This window comes from Hydra vulgaris, chromosome 09 (genome assembly GCF_038396675.1).
Source record: "Hydra vulgaris chromosome 09, alternate assembly HydraT2T_AEP".
Taxonomy (NCBI): Eukaryota; Metazoa; Cnidaria; class Hydrozoa; order Anthoathecata; family Hydridae; genus Hydra; species Hydra vulgaris.
The window spans coordinates 32,003,208-32,011,207 of NC_088928.1; positions in this window are offsets into that span (position 1 = coordinate 32,003,208).

Here is an 8,000-nt window from a genome sequence, read left to right on the forward strand (position 1 = left end):
CCTTACACAACACCCAGATCGGCAGGAAAGTGAATGAGTGTCCAAAGAAATAAATATGTGTACATGGATCTGCTATAAATATGAGGAAGTGAGTATAGGTCTATCTAGTACTAATGATAAAGTTTGTGTTTCAGGCATAGTAGATGATAGCTGTATAAACCACTTCAAACGAATTGTTCAGTCGGATTACCCGTAACATCTTCAATTCGTAACATACCCGTAACATCTTCAATTCAGTAGTTTTTACTGATAACATCCCACACAATTAAGTGATCAGCAGAATAGCATTTAAGACTTTTATATAAAGTTCGCAGCTAGAAAAAGTAAGTCTAGTCACTAATGGAACACATTTAGCCAAAAACGCTTTGGGTGAAATAAGAAGTTATTGATTATATTCGAAAAAATGTATGTGTATTAGTTATATATGAATTTGTGTTTATATTATTATTGTGTTATTAGTTATATATGAATATATGAAGAAATTGGGAATAGTATGACCGTCTTACTACTAAATAAATGCATATTTATATTTTGTATGCATTTTGAAACCAAACGAATGTTTTAATGCTCATTCCTAAAAACCCCCGTCGGGATATCATCCTCAAAACAAGCAAGTAAAACGCATTAAAACATTCGAAACGTCATATACCAGAGTATTGAATCCTTATAAGGGTCAATACTATATCCATTTCCTGACGAGAACCTGGTATAATACTACATAATTTTCTATTTTAATTAACGCTGATATATTTTTATACTCTTCTTTAAGTAAATATGCGCACACTCCCCTATTAAAATTAATGTCTGTTTTTGATGTTTTTTGTGGTACATCTGCTTTATTGTAGTGCTTTATGTTTAATAAATTAAGCTATTTTGTTATATTGTGTTAATTGGTTTATCACATTGTGATTACCATAACGATGGCAATTATTAACAGTTGTTTTGGTTTTTGTGAAAAAAATTTTAAGCAGTAAAGAAATATATACAATTAAAGTAATTTAGATATAAAGTAATCGTAAATTTTGTACTTATCTTATGGGTTCTTAAAGTTTTAATTGGGTGTTTAATATTTTTCGTCTGAGGCTGACGAGTTCGTATTGCTTGGTAGTACACAGATTTATTCTGTTTATCGTTGTCTATGAGTATAAACTAAATGTAAAACAAATATTTTTGCTATAAAGCTGCATATTTTTATAATAAAAATTTACTAAAACGATCGACTAAACGGTTAAGCTGTAATTATATCTGACATTCAAACTAATAATAAGTTTAAAACAAATATTTCCATTTAAAGAGTATTAATTAAGATGAGGATAAGTTTACATAAATTTAAATTATAATAAAGGGTATATTAAAATATAACCTAAATATAAAACGAAATATTCTACTAAAATGGTTTACAGGTTTTCCCTGAAGGATATACATTATAGTTTAATATAAACTGAGAGAGTTTTACTACCATAAAATAAAAAAATATAATATAAACAAATTATAATTTCTTAACAAAGTATTGATTGAATATTTTCAATAAAACAGTATAAACGAAATTTAGATATAAACTATATAAAATTGAATATCTGCGCTAAAATGATATACATTTCATATAGCGGTATAAATATGAGTGACTAGAGTTTCCCCCTCTTCACTGAATGCTTCTATACTGGGCGCTTGTCTAACTTTTTTGATCATAGTCTAACTAACACTAACTCCAAGAAAATTATAGCTTCCTTCTCACTCACGTTTTTACAGCTGTATATGTTCCTTAAAGTAACTGGGTTCTTTTGGGGTTCAGATACGAAGCTATACAAAAAAAAAAAAAAAAAAAAAAAATTACCAAATTGTTAAAAACATACGGAAATCAGTCCTGCCCATTCCTACCACTAAATTGTAAGCTTCTAACTGGACTTTTGTCCTTTTTGATAATTACTTGCTTTTTACTTACTCTAAAATAGTCTTTTGAAAATTGCATTTTTGCTTAGGATTTGACGGCCTGATGTGTTCCACACATCAGGCCGTCACACAATAGTGACTAGACTTTTGCTCTAGTTGCGAACAATATTTAACAGATTTTTTCTATGTATTGTCAACTGATAGGCATGCAAGTTATTATCAAAATAATTGTTGTGTTGTGGGCTAATAAAAACCACAAAAAAATTTTTTTTATGTGTCTTTATTAATATGAGAGTATGTTTGATATACAAAAGCACATTTTTTAATTGGAATATATCTATAGACGCAATCAGGTTAATAACGGTAATTAATGATTTTTAATCACTTTTACACAAATAAATTGATAAATTTTAGTGTAATTTGATCTTTTGCTCTGCCAGTATCATTTTTATTGCATTTTACGAAATGCCTAAAGAAAAGTATTTGACAGATGCTGAAAAAATACAAATTAATTTATATCGTGGCTCAGAAATCTCACCAGCACTTTCTATACGAAAAATAGCAAGAAAAATTGGAAGATCTGACCATGTTGTACGAAACTACATTGCAAAAGGTGACAATTACGGTGTAAAAAAAGCAACAAACGGCAACAAAGTATTAACAAATCGGCAAATTAATCGAATTCGCTTCGAAGCAACCAAAAATAAATTAAATGCAACACAAATAAAGGATAAATTATTATTGCCTGTCACCAATAAACATGTTGCACATATTCTACGTACAACACCAAACGTAAAGTGAAAGAAACCACACCAAAAACCAATGTTAAAAAAACACCATAAAATTGCTAGATTACAGTTTGCTTAAAACCATATGCATTGGACTCATGAGTGGCAAAACGTAATATTTTCAGATGAAAAAAAGTTCAATTTAGATGGTCCGGACTCTTACAGTTGTTATTGGCATGATCTAAGAGGAATAAAAGACCCACAAACAAAACGAAATTATGGAGGAGGAAGTTTAATGGTTTGCGGTGGATTTTCTTATTCAGGAAAATTGACTGTGTTGTGGTTTACCTAAATTGAGCTCGATAAAGTATACAGAAATGTTGGATGATGTTCTCATAACTTATATGGATGAAAACATGGACGATAATGCCATATTTCAGCAAGATAATACTGCAATTCACACATCTAGGCATTCTATGAAATGGTTTAAAGACCACAACATCCCGGTTCTCGAAGGGCCAACTTGTAGCCCGGACTTAAATCCAATCGAGAACGTAAGAGTAATGCTATCAAGAAAAGTTTATGACGCTAAAGCAGCCGGACATCAATTTAAACCTGTTACTGAGTTAAAGTGTAAAATCCTTGAAGCATGGTCCGAGATGGATCAAACTACACTTCAACGACCAGTGGAGTCGATGAAAGGCAGAATTTTTGAGGTGATCCAGTGTAATGGAGGACTACGCATTACTAATTTCCATCTTTTAATGTCAAAAATATGACTGCGTCTATAGATATATTCCAATTAAAAAATGTACTTTTGTATATCAAACATACTCTCACGTTAATAAAGACACAAAGAAAAATTTTTTTTGTGATTTTTATTAGCCCACTACACAATTATTTTGATAATAACTTGCATGCATATCAGTTGACAATTCATAGAAAAAAATTAAGAAAAGGAGAAAAAAATTGATGCGTCTAAAAGAATATGCCTCAGTGTGTATATATATATATATATATATATATATATATATATATATATATATATATATATATATATATATATATATATATATATATACATATATGTATATATAGAATATATATATAAATGTATATATATATATATATCCCTATCTCGTAGTCGAAAGTTACATTTATGGTAAAAAAAAGTCTCTTTTGACAACAATTTTGCGACACAATTAAGCTTCATTTCATTGTTGTCGATAAGTTAAAGTAATTAAATTAATGCCGAAGTATATAAAATTTTAAGGTTTTTTAAAAAACCGCAATAATGACTAGAATTATTTTTAATTAATAGTCTTGTTTTTATTCTATTAAAATACATTTTTAAAACATGTGCGGAGTGTTACTACACTGACTATTATATAGCCTGCTGCTACAAAAGATTGTTAATACATCGACTATCTTATAGATAGCTGCTACAACGAAGTGCTTTTACGTCCACTATCTTATAGACTTCTGCTATAAGGAAGTGACGCTACATTGACTGAGTGTTTAGTTTGGACAAACAATCTATCTTTTGAGAAAAAAAAAAAAATACTTTTTAAAAGTTTATATATATATATATATATATATATATATATATATATATATATATATATATATATATATATATATATATATATATATATATATATATATATATATATATATATATATATATATATATATATATAACACTCCGCACATGTTTTAAAAATGTATTTTAATAGAATAAAAACAAGACTATTAATTAAAAATAATTCTAGTCATTATTGCGGTTTTTTAAAAAACCCTAAAATTTTATATACTTCGGCATTAATTTAATTACTTTAACTTATCGACAACAATGAAATGAAGCTTAATTGTGTCGCAAAATTGTTGTCAAAAGAGACTTTTTTTTACCATAAAACTAACTTTCGACTACGAGATAAGGATATATATATATACATTTATATATATATTTTATATATACATATATGTTATTATTAAACGATCAAATTTTTGTTGATAACGTAATAACCAAAGGGATTAAGATCCGGGCAGCTAGACGGCCATAAGTTTGGGGTGATGTGGTCATAAAAATTTTTGACCATCCAATCTTGTGTTGTCATGGCTTTGTGTGCAGGAGCAGAGTCTTGCTGAAATACATATGACCTGTCTCCACGTACACTATCAATCCAAGGCTTCATAACTGTTTCTAAAACTTCGATGTAGACGGCAGCATTCACCCGAAGCCCCTGTTGAAAAAAGTGAGGTCGCATAACATATCCTTCGTTGCTCGCAACTTCTAAAACCTTAACAGTCGCGGGAAACTTTGTGTGCATAACACGAGGAACCTCTGTAGGATTTGAGCATAACCAACTGTCATTTTTCCAATTAGCTTTTTGGTCTTGATCAAAATTTTTTTTGTCAGAAATAAAACCATAACATGTCAGAAACTACAGGGTGCTTAAGCTTGTTCAAGGGACGTTTTCCTCAAAGAAGTCTCTGATTCCGAGTTTGTGCCGACATAAACTGTCCTCTGCATAAAATGTAGGACTTATAGCGGAGGTCTTTGTGGTCAACTCAACGGATTAGACTTTCCGAGACATTAAGTCACCTTGCAATAGCCCTTATGGACTTTGAAGGGCTTTCGTGAACAATATCTTGCACTTCTTGGATAAATTGTGTATTTATTGTGTGTCTAGTAGTGTCCGAACGTTCCTCATGTCCTTTGCGTTTTGCAACAGTTTCTACATCGCCAGCTGTTGCTTCAAATTCACGACGAACCTTTTGTACAAACGATCAAGCTTATATACGAACGATCAATAACTTCATGTCTCTTCATTTCATGTGTTCCTTCATTGTCCTCATTTGATAATCTAAGAAAAAGAAAAAGAAAAAAATTGTTCTCTATAAATTACAGTCACATATATCCCAGTGGGCACAGGACTTAAATAAGACGTCTTTTGAACGTTCAAAAGACGTCCAAAACGTTCAAAAGACGTTCAAAAGACGTTCAAAAGACGTCTTTTTTACATCTTGTGCCCACTGGGATGCATGTCCTCAAATACCGTGCGCACCCGGTATACATACATACATATATATATATATATATATATATATATATATATATATATATATATATATATATATATATAGATATATATATATATATATATATATATATATAGATATATATATAGATATATATATATATATATATATATATATATATAGATATATATATATATATATATATATATATATATATATATATATATATATATATATATATATATATATATATAGATATATATATATACAGTGGCGGCCGGTGACAATAAACTTTGGTGGGGCCAGCAAATATTAACCAAAAAATATCGCAACGACTCGCTGTCAGCGTAACTGATACTTAGGTGTTTGTTAGGAATTCTTTGGTCGCTAGCGTTTTTTGATTGGTTGAGAGAGTTAAGCGCTAGCATACTCCCAAAATAAAGCATAAGTATTTAATGGCATTGAATCTTTTAAACCTACATAAAAAGCAGCAAAAACTGACTGAAAACTGCCCTGATAGTGGTGCATTATGATTTGAACAGATTTCTTTTTTAGATTTTTATTTTATTTTAACTTTATGGTAAAAACTTTTTGTTAGTTTGAAGTAAGTCATAAATATAAAAAATTACGATTAACACTATAATTTTCATAAAGATATAATATATTTTGAAATAAAGAATGATGTTAAAAACAATGATTTAAGCATATTATTTATACAAATATTCTGCTCTTCTCTGTTTCTTAAGAGAAAACATTTCGATTACTTTTTAATTAAACTGATCAATATCCTGTAAATAATCTTTATGTATTGATAGTACAGCTAATGCATTCAATTGATCTTGATTTGTGGAATTTCTCAAAAGTGTCTTAACTCTTTTTAAAGTACTAAAACACCGTTCAGCATCGGCTGTAGACACAGCCGATGCTGAACGGTGTGACTAAAACAATCTCTATCAACTTTGATACTTCAGAAAATGTTTCAATCAAGTTATTTTTATGCATAAATTGGGATAGGGCATTAATGGTGCCGATATCACTAAAAACAGCATTTTCATACGAAACAGTTAATTCGGACATCAACTTAACTTCACTCAGCATTGGATAGTTTGTTAGAATATTTTTTATGATTCCGAGGAAAATGTTGTCTATTAAATTTGAAATTTTTGGGATACAAAATTGAAAATGATTTAAATATTTCAATGCTTCTAAACCTCGTTAATTTCGTAAATAATTTTATCACAAGCATCTTTAGCATCTTCTATTAGTAGTTCGATTGATGTGTTTCGTTTCATTCGGTTTTCATGCATTTCTTCGCAATTGTTAAGAATCGATCCATTATTATCGAAACATTATTAGTGATGCTATTTCGCACAAAACTCAAATTATAGAAAACTCAAATTTTTCAAAAGCCTCCTTGATTGTTATAGTGTTGCTGTTACTTGATTGCAATATATTGTACAGTACATCAACATGTTTTAAAATTGAATAAAAAATAGGTAAAAAAAGTTGAACTCTAAGTCTTCCAAACATTTTTTGAACTCAACAGATTGCCACACGCTTGCATCATCCCATCCTTCATCGTTTATAATTTCATTAAAACATTTCCCAATCTTTGCTTTGTTTTCTTTTTTATGCAAGTAACTATTTTTGAACGGAAGTTCCATCGTGTTTCGCAAACTCTTGATACCTGTTTAAAAGTAATTTCGCGAAGTAAATCATTTCGTTTTGGCGAGGATGTAAAGAACACGCCAAATCCACTAAAAGAAGAAAAAAATGTTCTTACTCGCTTATTCGACGAACAAACTTTTTTCAAAACTAAATTCAATTGGTGTGCATAGCAGTGAACATAATGGGCATTTGGGTAAACTTCTTTCATTAGACTTTGGACTTCATTCCTTGATCCGCTCGTAACTGCTGCACCATCATAAGCCTGTGCAATTAATTTTTCCTTCATACCGAAACAATTTAATTCTTCTTTTAATACATTTGTAAGACTCATAGCAGTTCTATCCTGAACATCAATAAACTATCAATTTTGTTCATGTTAAATTATCTTATTAATGAACCTAAATTATTGTAATAAGATAACTTTAAACTATATTGTAACTAGAATATGATTTTGGCATGATTCAAAATTTTATCAACAGTAGTTCAGTCAAGAAGGACTCTTAATCTTAATTAATAATTGATAAAGTAATAAAGAATGTCACATTACATATACATTTAACTCTCTGATGAAAAGGTCAACAAAAGAAACGAAAGATACTTTTACAACAAAAAATTGTTTAAAGAATCTTTTCATAATACAACACATATTTTAGTTTTAAATCCATAATTCTT